The 15,728-nt window shown below is 41.7% G+C and overlaps 2 protein-coding genes across 6 annotated transcripts in view; one reads left to right on the forward strand and one right to left on the reverse strand.

The window, feature by feature from the left end:
* The window catches only part of ANGPTL2 (angiopoietin like 2), a 35,456-nt gene extending 32,771 nt beyond the window's left edge, over nt 1-2,685 (reverse strand). Inside the window, exon 1 of the mRNA XM_048513569.1 lies at nt 2,121-2,685. The gene's annotated coding sequence lies outside the window, so the exon portion shown is untranslated. The remainder of the gene's footprint in view (nt 1-2,120) is intronic.
* Nucleotides 1-15,728, forward strand: part of RALGPS1 (Ral GEF with PH domain and SH3 binding motif 1) — a 240,760-nt gene that overhangs the window by 122,477 nt on the left and 102,555 nt on the right. The window lies entirely within an intron of this gene.

Genomic DNA, 15,728 nt, shown 5'->3' on the forward strand with positions numbered 1-15,728 from the left:
GAGGCTGTTTTTATTTAGAGGGATGGATAAAAGTGTACATGAAACACAGGAGGATGACAACCTCTGAGTATTTAGATTAGAACAAATATTTTGCCACAATTAGAACTTTTTTCTAAAGTAAGAGGTATAAAGTCTCAGCCTTTGATCTAGAAGTTCCGCTTCGTAATGCCAGATGTATGGGAGGAGCTGCAATTATTTGATGTTAAAATAAATTTTCTTTGTGCTTGCTCAGAGTACTCCCCTTTTCATTATTACTCACTATTACTCATTATTTCACTATTACTATTTACTATTACTTCGCACGCATCTGGTGTTCAAAGTGAGTTCTAGGACTGAGATCCAGCAAGCCCTGCTTCATTTATGGGGTGAAGCTATCCTTTTCATCACAGCTAAGTTACTTTTAGTGTGAGATATGTGCACGGTCAACTATGGAAATGCATTAACGGATTTGATATTCCTTATCAGATGTTCGTTCATTGTGGAAGGCAAATTTAATAGCTCTTAAGCAAATAAAGAAATCCTACTCAGAAATGTTTGTGCCTGTTAAACAGTACATTTCCTAAAAAGCAGCCAATTGTTTCCCTTAGCACAAGGCAATTTTTAAAGTCATCCCAAGATTAAATTCATGTAGAATTGGTTCTTGTCAGGTGTCCAGCCATTGTTCTGTCTTGGGACAGTGTAGAGGTCTAAGAGCCCTGAACCTTTTCAAGGTAGAAAGGTCTGTAGGGCACTGGGGGGAAATGTCCCCTGGGAAATGAGAGAACAATAACAGCGTTCAGCAAACTTCAGGGAAACAAACTTCTTAAGGGTTGTGGGTAGGAATGCATGTTTGAGTTAACACATAGGAACAACTTATTCAGAACATGCCTTGCATGAAAAGTGATCTAATAGGAAATATTTTTACTGTCAAAATCTTCCAAAGCGAGTCATTTTCCCCTGCACGCTTTTTTGTTGCTTAACTAATGTGAAGCAGACAGGGCCAATTCTGTTATTTTCTTGCTGTTTTCGCTAGGTAGCTGAACCCAACCTTTTTCATTTGGTTGAGAGCCCTAATTTCCTACTTGCTGAGGTGGAGTTTTGGGCAGAGGAGGTTTAGATGACTGATGGAATACTTTCAAAACAAAGATACTCGATTCTTTCAGAATGTTTGTTTTGAAATGGTAACAGAATGCCCTTGGAGATTCCAAAGAATTACCTACCCAGTGTCTTTGGCCTTTCTTCTTTAAAATTGATCGCAAAAGAGGACAAGCCCAGAATTGTCTCCACAACCTTTGCTTCTAGGTCAATCAGAAATCTACCACCCAGCATCTTTTTTTGTTGAACATGTTCCTAGGAAAGCTGAACCCAAATGCTATATTTGCTCCAATTTAAAGATATTTTATTCACTCTTAAGCCAAGACATTCTGACAGATGTATTAACACTTTGTGCTTTCTGTTTCGTATGCTAAATGTCAAAAATAAGAGTTTTGCAGCGTCGTTTAATCTTATCCTTCTTGCTTCAGATTTCACGCTTGGCACTAATTGTATGTGCTGTTTTAAGAAATGTTCCAAAAATACTGTGGTTGGTTTGGATCTCTTTAAAAAAGTTTTACTTAAAATATATATATAGAGAGAGAGATAAACACTGATATTCTAGGAATTCAGAACTTTCGGTATCTCTTAATCTGATCAATGTGTCAGGAAGGTAAAGACCAGCTTCCTGAGCTGTAGTACAATGGTCCTTTTAAAGACATAGTACAAAGAGTAGAGGTTTTGCTATAAAGTCTTTTAGAGAGGAAAAGGCTTTTTGACACATGTATGGTCAATGCTGTGATGGAATTCATATAAAATTAAAATGATACCTTTGACAATTTAGGCTGAGTGAACAACTATGTGTTTGAAGCAAAAATCATGAAAAACCACACAGAACTCCCAGCATTTGAAAGTCTGTGTGCATTCATTTGAATCTCTCATTTTTGGACGTACATTTTGTCACAGAGATTGATAGTTTAGGGAAGACCCTGAATCAAAACTAACAAAAGGCTGGCTTTGTTTTCTAAAGCATAACAGCGTTTTTTAAAAGGCTTTCATGGCATTAAAATAAGAATGTATTTTAAACGTGACACCTTTCATGTTCTTACCCTGTTTCCTTGGAACTTCTTTCTTCAAGCTTTAAAGTTGTTGTTATTGTTGTTTTTAAAAAATCAAAGATTCAGCCTCTGGCTCGCCCACAGAAAGAGTGTCATCACTGGTTGCACAAAAATAAATTAATTCATCAGGAGTTAAGGTTACCTAGATTTGTTCGTAGACAAGGTTAATGCATTTAGTTAACGCTGGGAAGGATGAAAGCATAACGTTCTTGCAGTCCAGTTAGTTTTCCTTATTGTTTACTTTCATCCTTTTAACTTGATTGCTGAATCTTATCCGTTGGTCCACATACTATAGACCCCGAGGGACAATAGGCTGCAGCAGCGACTTGCTTTTCAGGAATTCCAGCTCTCCTGCATTTTAGTTGCGAAGCGTTGAATCCATCATTTCAACTGAGGCTCAAACAGCCCTATTTGAACTTCAGCTCCTTTGTGGTGAGTTTACATGCTGAAGGAGGAAAAAAAACACCCAGATAATCAAGCATGCGGTAAGCAGACAAGTTCTGGTTGGATAAGCTCCGCTTCCCACTCCCACAAGAGCAAGGGATCCACCGGTAATAGACACATCCCGGGCCTCCCCCTTAACCACAAACAGTAGAGGGCTGGCTGAAGCCAGACTTTTAGCCAGTGATGTCACAGCTCTCAGCAGCCTGGTGTGTGGGAGGCTGACTTGCTGGACTTTGTCAAGTAGCAACAGAGAAGCTGGAAATCTACGAATCAAATAGGAAGACAGCAGCACTTTTCTCGAGTTTTTAAGCAGTTGTGGTTGAAGGCAGAGTACAGTGTTCTGCTTGAGATTATGTAATTTCTCCACACCCTCACACACCTACCTTTTTCCTGACCTCGAGGGTGTGTTTTGAGTCAGTGGTTGGGGTTGAATTAACTGTGAATCATCGTGAACAATGGCGTGGAGTGGTTGGATTTACCAGTTAAGCACTTGCTTTTCTTCATCAAAAATGTTAGATTGTGTTCGTGCACGTGCACCCACCCACTCACACACACGCATCAGCTTTCTGTTCCTCTTCCCTCCTTGCTTTTGGGGCATAACCTTGATCTGCTTAAAAGTGCAAGAGCTTACTATTCAAATTGGCTAAGGAAACTGGGATGAAATCACTTGTGTCTCCAGGGGAGGCAGCGATAGTGAGACATGGGATAACCATCCCATCTGTCCAGTGAAGGAACGGTACATGTTCGATCTGTTCTACACCATTTTCTTGGAGAAGATGATTTTCCGCTCCTTCCTTGCATATTTCGGTATGAGGGTGCTATTGTTTTAGATTTATCTCCCAGCATTCCAAGAACTCAATGGTGGATTATACAGATATTTACTTTTAAAAGAAGAGGGAGATCTCGGTCACCATAGCTGCTTTCACGTGGCAGAGGCACTTGAAGAAGAACTGCAGGATCCACACAAGACAAGTATCTCTGCACTTCCTTTGCCTCAGCTCCCCACAGCTGCCAGTTCCTCCAACCACCAGAGGGCATTTTCAGACTTTTATTAACCCAGCAATTGTTAGATCATTACAACCTACTACTGTTTACAAACCATTGCTATGAGCTACTTTGTCCTCTGGATTCCTGCAGACTTTTTAAAACTAAAAGCTGGGAAAGCCTGAAAAAGCCCTCTGTGGTGGGGGTAGGGTACGCAAATAGAACAGAAGAGTTAGGAAAATGGTGCAACTGTGGCGGGACCTTCATAAACTGATGCCTTCTTATTCACATTCAGAGGAACTTTGCCACCAAAGATTGTATCAGAAGAGAGATTGGGAAAGAGTTTGAAAGCAAGGGAAGAGGAATGGTGAATAGATTACTAAGGGACAACGTTGTGTGGATGCTCCCAAAAACCCAGCTTGCAGTTAAATCTTTATGTGCAAACAATCTGCAAAATTTACATTGTGGAAGAAGAAGAAGAAGAAAAAGAAGGAGGAGGAGTTTGGATTTATATCCCCCCTTTCTCTCCTGCAGGAGACTCAAAGGGGCTTACAATCTCCTTGCCCTTCCCCCCTCACAACAAACACCCTGTGAGGTAGGAGGGGCTGAGAGAGTTCCGAAAAGCTGTGACTAGCCCAAGGTCACCCAGCTGGCATGTGTGGGAGTGCACAGGCTAATCTGAATTCCCCAGATAAGCCTCCACAGCTCAGGCGGCAGGGCTGGGAATCAAACCCGGTTCCTCCAGATTAGATACACGATCTCTTAACCTACGCCACTGCTGCTCGTAAGTAGGCGTGATGATGTCACAGCCAGTGTTTTATGGCTGGAAGGGATTGTCGAATCATTTCCTGCCTACACGTGCTCTCCCCTGTCCCCGGTCAGTTTTCCTTTAGCAGGGTTTATTTCCAATCAAAACTCTTGGCTTAGGACAGTGATAGCAAACCTTTTCGAGGCCGAGTGCCCAAATTGCAACCCAAACCCCACTTATTTATCACAAAGTGCCAACATGGCAATTTAACCTGAATACTGAGGTTTCCGTTTAGAAAAAATGGTTGGCTCCGAGGCATGCGTTACTCGGGAGTAAGCTTGGTGGTAGTTGGTGGTTTTGCTTTGAAGCAACCGTGCACCTCTTCCAATGGGTGAATCACGACCCTAGGAGGGTTTACTCAGAAGCAAGCCTCATTGCCAGCAACTGAGCTTACTCCCAGGTAAAGGATAGCGCTCTAGTTCTTTGCATGAAAATCAATGGGATTTAACAGCGCTTAACAGGGGGCCACTATCTACTTACCTCTTCAAATCGCAACGCCGCAGCGACCCCGCAGTGAAAAACCTCCGCGGCTTCTGACCACGGAGACATTTGTTCCCCACAGGAAAATTGAGCGGGCAGCAAAGAGCAGAAGTTCCATGGAAATAGGGGGAATAGAGCGTTCCGATTGGCTACCAGGAGGAATTTGTCGTCCGCGGCCATCCGAGGGCGGGTCTCCGTCTCGATTGGCTGGAATGCTTTTGGTTGTGATTGGATTACGATGCGTGCGTGCGTGCTTGAGCGTCATCAAGAAAGCTGCACACCTTCTCCACGAGATCGAAATGAAAGCAAATATTTACGGGCAGTAAAAGCGAAAGAAAAGCGCACTCCATTAGAACCGGCTGTGTCTTGAATGGGCGGCTGCAAACCCAGCTTTTACAACCGTGGAGCTCAAGCAGAGAAAAAAAGCAATGTTGAGGGCGTCTTGTTGTGTACACGTCTCAATTTCCGCGAAAGTGCAATGGGTGTCGACACGTGTCTATGTCATCACTACGTGCACTTTTAGACGGGGACACCCCCACTTAACAAGATGGCGCTCCCTGTTCCCTGATTGGCCGTGAGCTGTGCATCACAGCGAATCAGCCGCGCACAAACAGCTGAGGTTCCCCACAACCCCGCGGCACCCGCGGGTTTTTTAAAAAAGTTGCTGTTTTAAGCGAGACTGGCTAATTGCCTTAGCGACCAGGAGTAGCGGGAGAGAGGTAAATCCCTGGCAACGGCAGCGCCGAGTGGCTGCCCGGAGATGTGGGGAGCGTCCAGGACCCCCGTGGCTTTTACAGAGGTGACCCCGCGGCTTATGGTGAGTGGATAGTGACCCAGGGTTACCTACACTGCTTCCCCAAAACTACGTCTTAGGTTTAATGCTAATAATCGAGCCCAGCGACCCAGGCCAGCCTAAATGTATGTGTGGAGGGGGGCGACTATGTTTGCACGTGCCCCCAGAGAGGGCTCTGAGTGCCACCTCTGGCACCCGTGCCATAGGTTCGCCATCACTGGCTTAGGACTTTAACATCTTTCCTTTGTCTTTTTTGTGTATGAAATTGCCTTCAACATCACTACATATCTGTTCAGCAGCAGTCAGTGCTCAAAACACAGGCTTACCATTGTGACCTCTAATTATCTCTGGAATAATGGGATATTATGAAAAATTGTTCTGTGGGTATTGCCTCTTCATTTTGATTATGTTGAAAAAAAACTCAGTTCTAAACAACAAATGGTAATGCTGAATGGTTCTGGGGTGTTGTGTGGTTTCTGGGCTGTATGGCCGTGTTCTAGTAGCATTTTCTCCTGACATTTCGCCTGCATCTGTGACTGGCATCTTCGGAGGATGCCAGCCACGGTTGCAGGCAAAACGTCAGGAGAAAATGCTACTAGAACACAGCCACACAGCCCAGAAACCACACAACACCCCATTGATTCCGGCCATGAAAGCCTTCTACAATATACCCCAGTCATTTCAATCTTATTTTGGCTACCCCTATTTTATAATTTTAACCTATGCCTAATAAAGGTGATTAAATTGAATTGAATAGAAATCATGTAGCAAGAAGCTGAAGATCTCACATTTTATTTAACTCACATCTATGTTCACCAGTCCCCTTTGTACACTGCATTTCGTGATTTGGTGAGTGTTTCAACACAGGTTCCCTTCATAAGCTTGACCATTAGGTTTTTGGGAACAAAACATATCTGCCTGTGAGCTACCTTAAAGGTAGTTTGCTTTCACTGAATATTTGATTGCATTCTGGTTACTGCCTGCTCTATGTCTTACAAGGTCTGGGACTAATTTCAAAATCGTTAAACGATTTCCACACCTTGCATGTTGACATTAACCTTAAGCACAAAGTTATGTTTGCAAAGCTTTCTAGATGTACATTTGTTGTACATTTGTCATACAGACAAATTTGTAGCTTCTGGGATATGTCTTTTTATCTTTCTCTGAAAGCCATCTGGCGATGCTAAGGAAGAAAGCTGTGATAGGAAAAGTACAAAACATTTATGATTTATTGTTTTTAGTTGTTATTGAGTACCGTAGCCAACTTACCTAGAAAGATATCAGATTCCTAATCAGAGCACATAGCAGCTGGTTTACTTTTTACTTGGCACTGTGAGATTTGTTGGCTGTCATCGCTTAAGATCTGCCCAGAGTTGATTGAACCAGAATTTGAAGACAGAAAGCAACTTGCCTTGATGCTAGTGGTTTTATATTTGAATTGTTATACCTTTATTTCCAGCAAATGGTTCTTAGAATTGCAGTCATAAGACAACAAATATATTGAAATCAGGGTCTTATGTAAAAGTAATCATGATAGAGTTTGGACTGTGTTCTTGGTAGTCTCGTGAACCACATGTAATGCTTTACACAGAACACTGTTGTATGTCACAACATCACTGTATGTTAGAATATTTTGTTTTGGTTTGTTTCTTTTGTTTCCTTATTTTGCAAGTGCTTTATCCAAGGGAGAGCTTCTAACCAGGGAGTGAACAAATATGTTGCAATACTCTTCTGTTTACTATCTTTCCAAAATAGTGAATTTGCAATTACTACCAGCTGAAATATGAGTTTTTATGTAGCATGTGTTAATTATGCTAGCTGACTCACAGAATAGACTTGCTTCTCATACAGAGCTGAAAGGATAGTCAGGTTTTCAATCTCTCCCACCTGACAAAAATGACTCTTTGGTGGGGGCGGGGTTGCCTACAGGGGACACACAGGTAAAGTTCACATGGAACAAACTGAACAGACAGAGACTCTTGCACTCCATTAATGCTTGAAGCCCAATACCATAATTCTAGTGTACCCAAATGGCATTCCCTGTAGAATACATTTGTGCTAGATTATTTGCTTTCCAGCAGAGGCGTAGCAAGGGGTTAAAGCACCTGGTGCACTGGTGCATCCTCTGACCCTGTCCTGCCCTGGAACGCCCTCGCCACACCCCCACAGGGGCATCCCCGGTGTGTCACTCACCCCCTGTCCCCTTGGAGCTACGCCTCTGCTTTCCAGGAAGTATCCCGAATGGAATCTTTGAACAACACTGAACTTCTGGGTTGGTTATAAGAAAAAAAAAACCTCTTTAAAGAGGAGATTGCTTTTTCCTTATATTTGGGATATTGAATCTGCTAGCTGAGATGACTCCAGGCTCCTGCTTGAAGCAGAAACAACACCCCCCCCCCCCCCACAATCAGCAGATATTCTACAGTCCTTGCAGTTGGTTGGGTGGGAAGCAGTAAAAGGCTTCATTTCAGGTGACAGGTTGCTTACAATTCATCATTTGAAGAGTTTATTTTCCATATGTCTATTTTTGCTAAAATAAATATATGCCTATAGAAGGAGTCTTTATAGCAGAAAAATATTTAAGTTGAAAATATTATCATCATACTTCCATCAGGACAAGACGATGATTATTCTTGGGAGTGGCGTTCATATTAATGAGTGATTTTGTCTCTAGTGTTTGTGTGAATGAAATTGTGACCTTTACATTGACAGATAACATTGAAAGATTTCAAACTGTAAATGTCATGAGATATCCTAAGCATTTCTTAGAGTGTTTAAAGCTTTTGTATTATCTCAGTGATAACTAATAATCTTGGGCGAGCCTTGCTATTTCCATAATGGGGGAACTGATGCTGAGAGATGGCGGCTGCAATATAAATTGGATATTCATAGACAATTCACATGTTATGCATGGCTGCTACAAGGATTTTAATTACACATACCTCTGGCATTCGGTTCTATGAACTAAATTAGCAGGCCTTCAGGGTCCAACTGAGATCAGAATAATGGGGTGCCAAAAGAAAGGGCTTAAGCTCGTGGTGCCGAACCTTTGGCACTCCAGATGCTATGGACTACAATTCCCATCAGCCCCTGCCAGCATGGCCAACCACGGGCTTAAGCCTTCCCTCCCACACTATTGTCCTGACTGAAAACCCCAGAGAGCTGCTATTTGCCCCACTCTGGATGTAGATGAAGATGTAGAGCTGCAGAGAGCTGGAGATTGCAAACCCCTCCAGACATCTGGAGAGCTGCAGGTTGCAAACCCCTGCTGTAAACTGTTAAGGATGGGGAAACAGTGCAGGGACTTCTCTTCATATGTTGCAGCCCCACTCCAAACAAGGAGCTCCCAGAACACAATGAAGATGTAGCCATCAGCAGTGACGAAGGGAGGGGAAGCTGTGCCCGGGACATGAACTGCCCATGCAAACCTCCTGTCCCCTCCATGCCCCACTCTGCCCCCTCTATGCTCCCAATACATGACTGCAATGGTGGCGCCCGGGGCAAGCCACCCAGATGTCCCCATTGCAGCTCTGCCTCTGGCCATCAGTACACACATATTGTTCCCAGTTGGTAAAATACTGATCCTGTAAACCAGGGGTCTGCAACCTGCGGCTCTCCAGATGTTCACGAACTACAATTCCCATCAGCCCCTGCCAGCATGGCCAACTGGCCATGCTGACCGGGGCTAATGGAAATTAGCGTAGTCCTCATGAGCTATCCTAGGAGAGCTACGAACCTGGCTTAAACTGCTTAAACTGTTAAGGATGGGGAAACAGTGCAGGGACTTCTCTTCATATGTTGCAGCCCCACTCCAAATAAGGAGCTCCCAGAACACATTTGCCCACTTCTGGTATGTGGATTTTGTAACATGTAAATCAGCCTTTGTCCTCTTAGCTACCATGCTATAGCACATTTCAGTTTTATGTGGTGTTTTTATGTCGTGTTTGCGCATGTCTAATGTTAGGATGACGAAAAGTTGCTGGGAGTAAAATTCATTATTTTGATCTACTGTTCCAGAGAATGATTATATTATTATATGGAGTTTTATTATATTATTATATTATATATTATTATATAGAATTTTGTTAAGTGTAAAATCATATATGCAAGTGTATGCATATATGCACGTATAATTTTGTTCCCTACACCGTTTCTTTTGAAGCATCATTTTTCATCTTTGGAGACAGCTGGAGTTTGAGGTAGTTGTTTTGAAGCAGCTTCTCAGCTAAACAGATGCAGTTCATTTCAGAATCGCTGGTGTGCTACTTCAAATGATCCTTGAGGTCCAACAAAGTCAAACTAATTTCAGCTTTTCTGTTTATATCAAAATTCCTTTGACATAGGCTAATTTGAAATGTTTCGATATTATGCAGATATTATGCAGCTAAGAAACACGAAGACTTTCAAAGCCTCTCTTGTAAGAAAACAGTGAGCTTAGTTTGTTATGTTTGTTTAAGATCCATCTATGGGCTTTGAACATTGCAGTTTTCAGAAGGGGTGTATATCTATGTTGTTTTTTAAAAGAACTCCGAAACTATTAAAAATGTGATATCATAACAAGGGTCTAACAATCTTAGGAAACTCCTAAGACTTAACCTAAGAAGTAATAATCTTATGCTCCAATGGCAATTGCTCCTGATTCACCCAAATCTAACAAAAATGACCAAATGATTTCCATCTGCATCAGAATTATACATAGAAAAGGCTGTCATCCTTTTGCTTACAAAAAGAAAGATTAGTGACCTGTTGTGCTACTGCTACCGGTGTAAAGTGTTTTAAAGTGTCTAAAATAAATGCTCCTAAAATATACTGCTATTTGCCACTTAATTTTGAATATATCCCAGAAAGGGCATTTCAGTAGTGCTGAGAAGATGTTCCCCTGATGTTCCCCTGATTCTGAAATGCAAAAAATCTATTTTCTAGACAAAAAAACCTTGAGTCAGTGATGACTTGCACATATTCTGCAAATGAGTAGCCTCTTGAGCCATTTAGAGGAATCCACAAAGTCTCTTGCAGAAGAAGTTCTGTCTGTAAACTGTTTGAAAGTCAGGCCAGTGGAACTGAATTTTTTCTTTTGTGTGTCATTAATTAATAGCAGAGATTCAGCATGATGTCATGTCATCTCTTCGGGAACTGTTCGGATTGCCTCTGGTAGAACTGGTCAAAGCTATATTCAGTTCGCTGTGAGGCTGAGCTTTATATTTGAGGTTTAAAGTTTGGACTTGTTTGGGAAGTAAGTCTTATGTGTCAGTTTTGAGGGAATTAAAATGACTAGCTTGTTTGTAAGCCTTTGAAGCCATTGAGCATTTGTTCCATAAAAGTATTCAGTAATATATGGACCGTAAATTCAGGAGCATTGATCTTGATGATTCATCTCATGCTGCTCCTCCTCCTCATTTTTCCCAGTACTTTTTCTTGCCCCTTACCTTGCCTACCAACTGCTGTTCCCTCCCTCCCCACCCACCCCCACTGCCCACATCACTACACACGCAGCTTTGGAACAATGCCGCTTAACTGTAATCAGATGCCTTGTAAATACAGGGAGAGAGATTTCAGCCTGAGATACCTTCTTTGGCATCCAGTTTTTGAAAGGATTTCTTTCTTTCAGATTAGGAGTTTTTCAAACCGATTAAATTACTGTTTTTCCACCGTTTCAGAATGCGAACCGTCATGCCCTCTATTGTTTATACTTCATGCTTACATTGTCCAACTTTTTAATGCACATACTATTTCATGCACTTTCCATTTCTGAGTATGTAGATTGTTCTTCCAAAGAAGATCTGAAATAAGTATTAGCATTAGTTTAAAGAGAATCCACGAAGAAAATTGCACTTTAATCTAAGAATGTCCTTGCAATGTGAAAATCAATCACAGTTCGGGGCGGACATTCCTTGTGATAATTTCATGCGAAGTTATAAATATTTTTTATTTAAAAACAATTTTTCGGAAGTATGGTAAAAACTAAAATGGGAGCCTTTGGAAATGGTACATAAAAGGCTAGGTAGAGGTAAAAACAGGCAAGGAGGACTTGCAGAGGCGTAGCTTCAAGGGGATGGGGGGGCGATGCACCTGGCGTGTGCCTCTGTGGGGGCGTGGTGAGGGCATTCTGGGGGTGTGGCATGATGGGGCAGAGGACACACTGGTGCACCGGGTGCTTTTCCCCCTTGCTACACCTCTGAGGACTTGCCATGCTAGTGTCAAAGGTATGTTTGCTTTGGGAGTCTTAATATTCTTAGTGGAAATCACAGGATTATTGTATTAGAAATGATGATGACCTTTTTCTTAGCTCCATCTGGGCTAACAGATATATAGCAGCAAAGGAAGTGACTCCAGAACTAAAGGTTTTCATGGAGCTTCGTCTTGCCCCTTCCAAACTTTCAGGTACATGATTTCCATCTTAAGTCATTTGCTTTTATGTTGTGTTTTTAGCAGTAATTATAGTTTGTATTTCCTTTCACTTGAGGTGCTTTCATGCACCTTTTTGACAAGTTATTCATGTTAACACCATTATAATCACTGAACACATCTCATAGAATTCTTTTCCAATATCAGAGCACTTCCAAGTCAGGGGTTGTGTTTTCTTCTGCCTCTAGCTTTTTCCAGTAGATAACTATGTAATACACTTTCCTTCTCAAGTAGAGGTTGGTTTGTTTTAATTGGCTTCCCCTTTCATGGGTTATGCCAGGGTGAATGACTCTTTGAAAGTGGAAATCCTTTAACTACACTTGAGAGGGGTTTTTTGTATGGACTTGATCTTGGTTTCAAAAAATAATCTGTGTCATGATCTGCAGAGCGTCAGCCATTTCCTAGTCTTCTCCACAAAAGGGCATTAGCTCTTGGCTCTAGGATTCAGGTTACCCAAACCCAGAAGAGCCTAACTCCTTAGAGTAGCAGCAAACCATGGGGCGGAGGGATGGGATATTACAGCAGTCGTCTCTTGCTAAGTGTTAGAGGCAAATCATGGACCCCAGTCTCCACTTGCAGCAAAGCCACCTGAAGTATATTTTAAAGGTAATTTGGAAAGAGAGGGAGGGAGAGTCATGGTATTTGCAATATGCCTTTCAATACTGAAAACATCTACTTGGCTGACTAAAGTGCCACTGGATCTCCTAAAACCTACCATCTTTGCTAGTGTTCTAACCTACAGTTAGGTAAAAATTAGCAGATTAGTGATGAAGAATGTATAAACAAATTGCCATTGTGGCATTTGCTTTTACATTCTAGATGTCCACTGACCTTTTGCATACCTCCTCTGAGTTTATATTCCCTGTATTTTTTTCTGTTATGATCCCAAGAACCCTTTTAGCCAATCCCTGAAAATGACCCAGTTTGCATCACTATACAATTATCATTAACTCAGTTTTTAGCCACCCTTCTTTCAAGGAGCTTAGAGTGGCATATACAGTCCAGTGAGCCATGTTATACTTCAAAACATCAACTGACCCCAAATTTCACTACCTGGGTGTTCTCTTGATTCCTAATAAATTCTTTAGCGAATTAATTAATACTGAGCACCAAACAGATTTCTTAGAGAACTTTACAGCCTATCTCCCTCCATAGTAGAAACTGTTAATTGATTCTTATCTCCATTTATTTCTTCTTGCTTTCATTTGGCTACTCATCCATTAGAAGACCTTATTCATACAGACTTTACTGGGAATCTTTCCTAGGAGCTTTTAGTGATGAACTCCCCCCCCCCCTCCAAAAAAAAAAAGTTGCAAACCCAAGTTATATAGTATGGATGTCTGGCATATTGTCCACATACTTTACATCTTCAGAATAAACAATATGAGGCAGCTTCCCTGTGATTGTTATGTTTTCTCAGTGCATAGCGCAATCCCTTTGTAGAAGTCATCAGGCTTAGCTGCAGTGTATGCACCTTCTGCGAAGTAAAAGCCTTCAGAGAAGACAACTGGAAGGGCTAATTCTAGGGGGCAAGGATAGACCAAGTATCAGGCAGCAATGCCAGAAAAAAGTTGGGCAGGGTAACTAATATATCTAGGGCAGAGACTTAATGGGTAGCGGACATTCACCAAATCAAGAAATCTGCTTACTGAGATGTTCTAAGGAGAGGTGGCTGGGGAGAATAATCTGCCATGGTCTATGAAAAGTCAGCCTGGTGCTTCTGTTTCTGTGGAAAAGGACACCAGTTTACACACAAAAATGAGGGGAAAGACTGTGGTAGTTTGCGTGATCAGCTATGGTATTCCTTGTGGAACCATCTGTGGTTCCCCCTCTGAGTTTTGGCACTGGAAAAGTCTTTCAAAGATTGTGGCTGCCTAAAACCAAGCTCACGTATTAGTGCATGTGAGTAAATATTTGGAAACTGCATTTAGAATTAGCAGTGTCAGCTGCACATAAATTAATGTGGGAAGAATTTGCTGAGACCTGGAAACGTTTTTTAAACAACCCATCATTTTAGTTTAATCTTACGTAGTGATGCTATTTGCTTTTTTTTGCCACGAGGTGTCTTGCTTCTCGCTCACTGAAGGGTTCCTGCCTGGGTTTAAACCGTAGACTGAAATCTGTTACGCTTGCAAAATACATACATGTAAATTCAGGACCTGAGTATAAGAAGGATGCACAGCCCAATGAGGGTTCAGCATACCCAGCACAAACCCCTGTGCACTGAAGTATGGTATGACAAAAACAATCAGAAATTTCATCCCTACTGACATAGGTTTTTTTTCTTTCTTGCAGCTTGAGCTATCTGCAACACATATGTACAGATGTGTTGCTTTATATCAGTGGTGGCATCCAAAAATTTTAGTAACAGGTTCCCTCGCCAGCCCCCCCTCAGCAAAGGGGGCAGAGGCTTACCTAGGCAAACCTGAGCCCTGGGCAAAACCTGAGTTGGATGCCCCCCCCATGGGCAGCCACCCCACCACGACCCCCCAAATTTTTTTTGCACCAGGACATTTCTAAATCATCATCACATTATAGAAAATGCCCTAACTCACAAATCTGAACACAGCAATGGTGAAACACACAGGTTTTTTGATAGAGACTGGTGAGATAAAAGGTACGAAAGGCTGAGAATCAAGGAATTGCAGTACCTGAAAGGGATTAACCCAGTTCAGGGAGTTACATTATTAGTCTCAATTGCTATATGGAACCTTCACGTTCAAAGGCAGTATGCCTCTCGAGGAGGTGAGGGCGTGGAGATGGAAAAGCGGACCCAATTAGTAACCCCCTCTCGGCACATACAAATAATTAGTAACCCACTCTTGGGAACTGGTGAGAACCTGCTGGATCCCACCTCTGCTTTATATGTAAAACCTACTTAGTAGAGCATCTTGGAAGCTTCTCATCCTTCCAGACCTTTGCATTTCTTTATCCTTCTTCCTACTCCAGCCATACCCATTACCTTTAACTTTTAATTTTCTGCACTGATGGCTCTTCCAATGACAATACCTGTGCAGAGCTCAAGAGTAGACAGAAGCCCTGGCTGGTGTATTTGTAGTAACAAAGTTGCCATCTTCATTTTCCAACAATTGTGAACCATATTTTAACCTTCTGTATTGTAATTTTTTTATTTTTACTATAGAAAAAGAAAGAGGGGTACATAAAGGACAATGACAGAGGGGAGCAAATTCTTTTTCTTATTAACGTAGGAACTGACACTTTCTAAAAACCATTTTAATTTTCTTACATCCGTGTTTCATGAAATAAACAGACAATGTTTCATGTAACTGCACTTTGATAACAAATAGTTAATGCAGGTTACTGAACTTTATTTCTATAAAACAGAGAACTCTGCTTTTTCAGCTGAACTCTGATGCACCGTTTTAAATCCATAGGATAAATAAAACAGATGTTTTGCCCTTAACTTTAAGTTGATACATGTTTTCAGAGGCCTGTTTGTGTTTGGCTAACCTCTTGTCATGAGGCTCTTTTTTTCAAATCCTAAGAATCAGAACCAGATAACATGTCTTGAAGATTTTTTTCATCATAAAATTCTTCGTAAATCTTTCACAGGTGTTCTTTGCCAAAGTGAGTTTTACTCGGGCGCTGAGTAAGAGAATATCTTAAGAGAATACTTAACCAGTAACAGGGCTTGGTAATAAATGGGGACAAAAGCCTGATATAT

Source organism: Sphaerodactylus townsendi, linkage group LG12, assembly GCF_021028975.2.
Source record: "Sphaerodactylus townsendi isolate TG3544 linkage group LG12, MPM_Stown_v2.3, whole genome shotgun sequence".
NCBI lineage: Eukaryota > Metazoa > Chordata > Lepidosauria > Squamata > Sphaerodactylidae > Sphaerodactylus > Sphaerodactylus townsendi.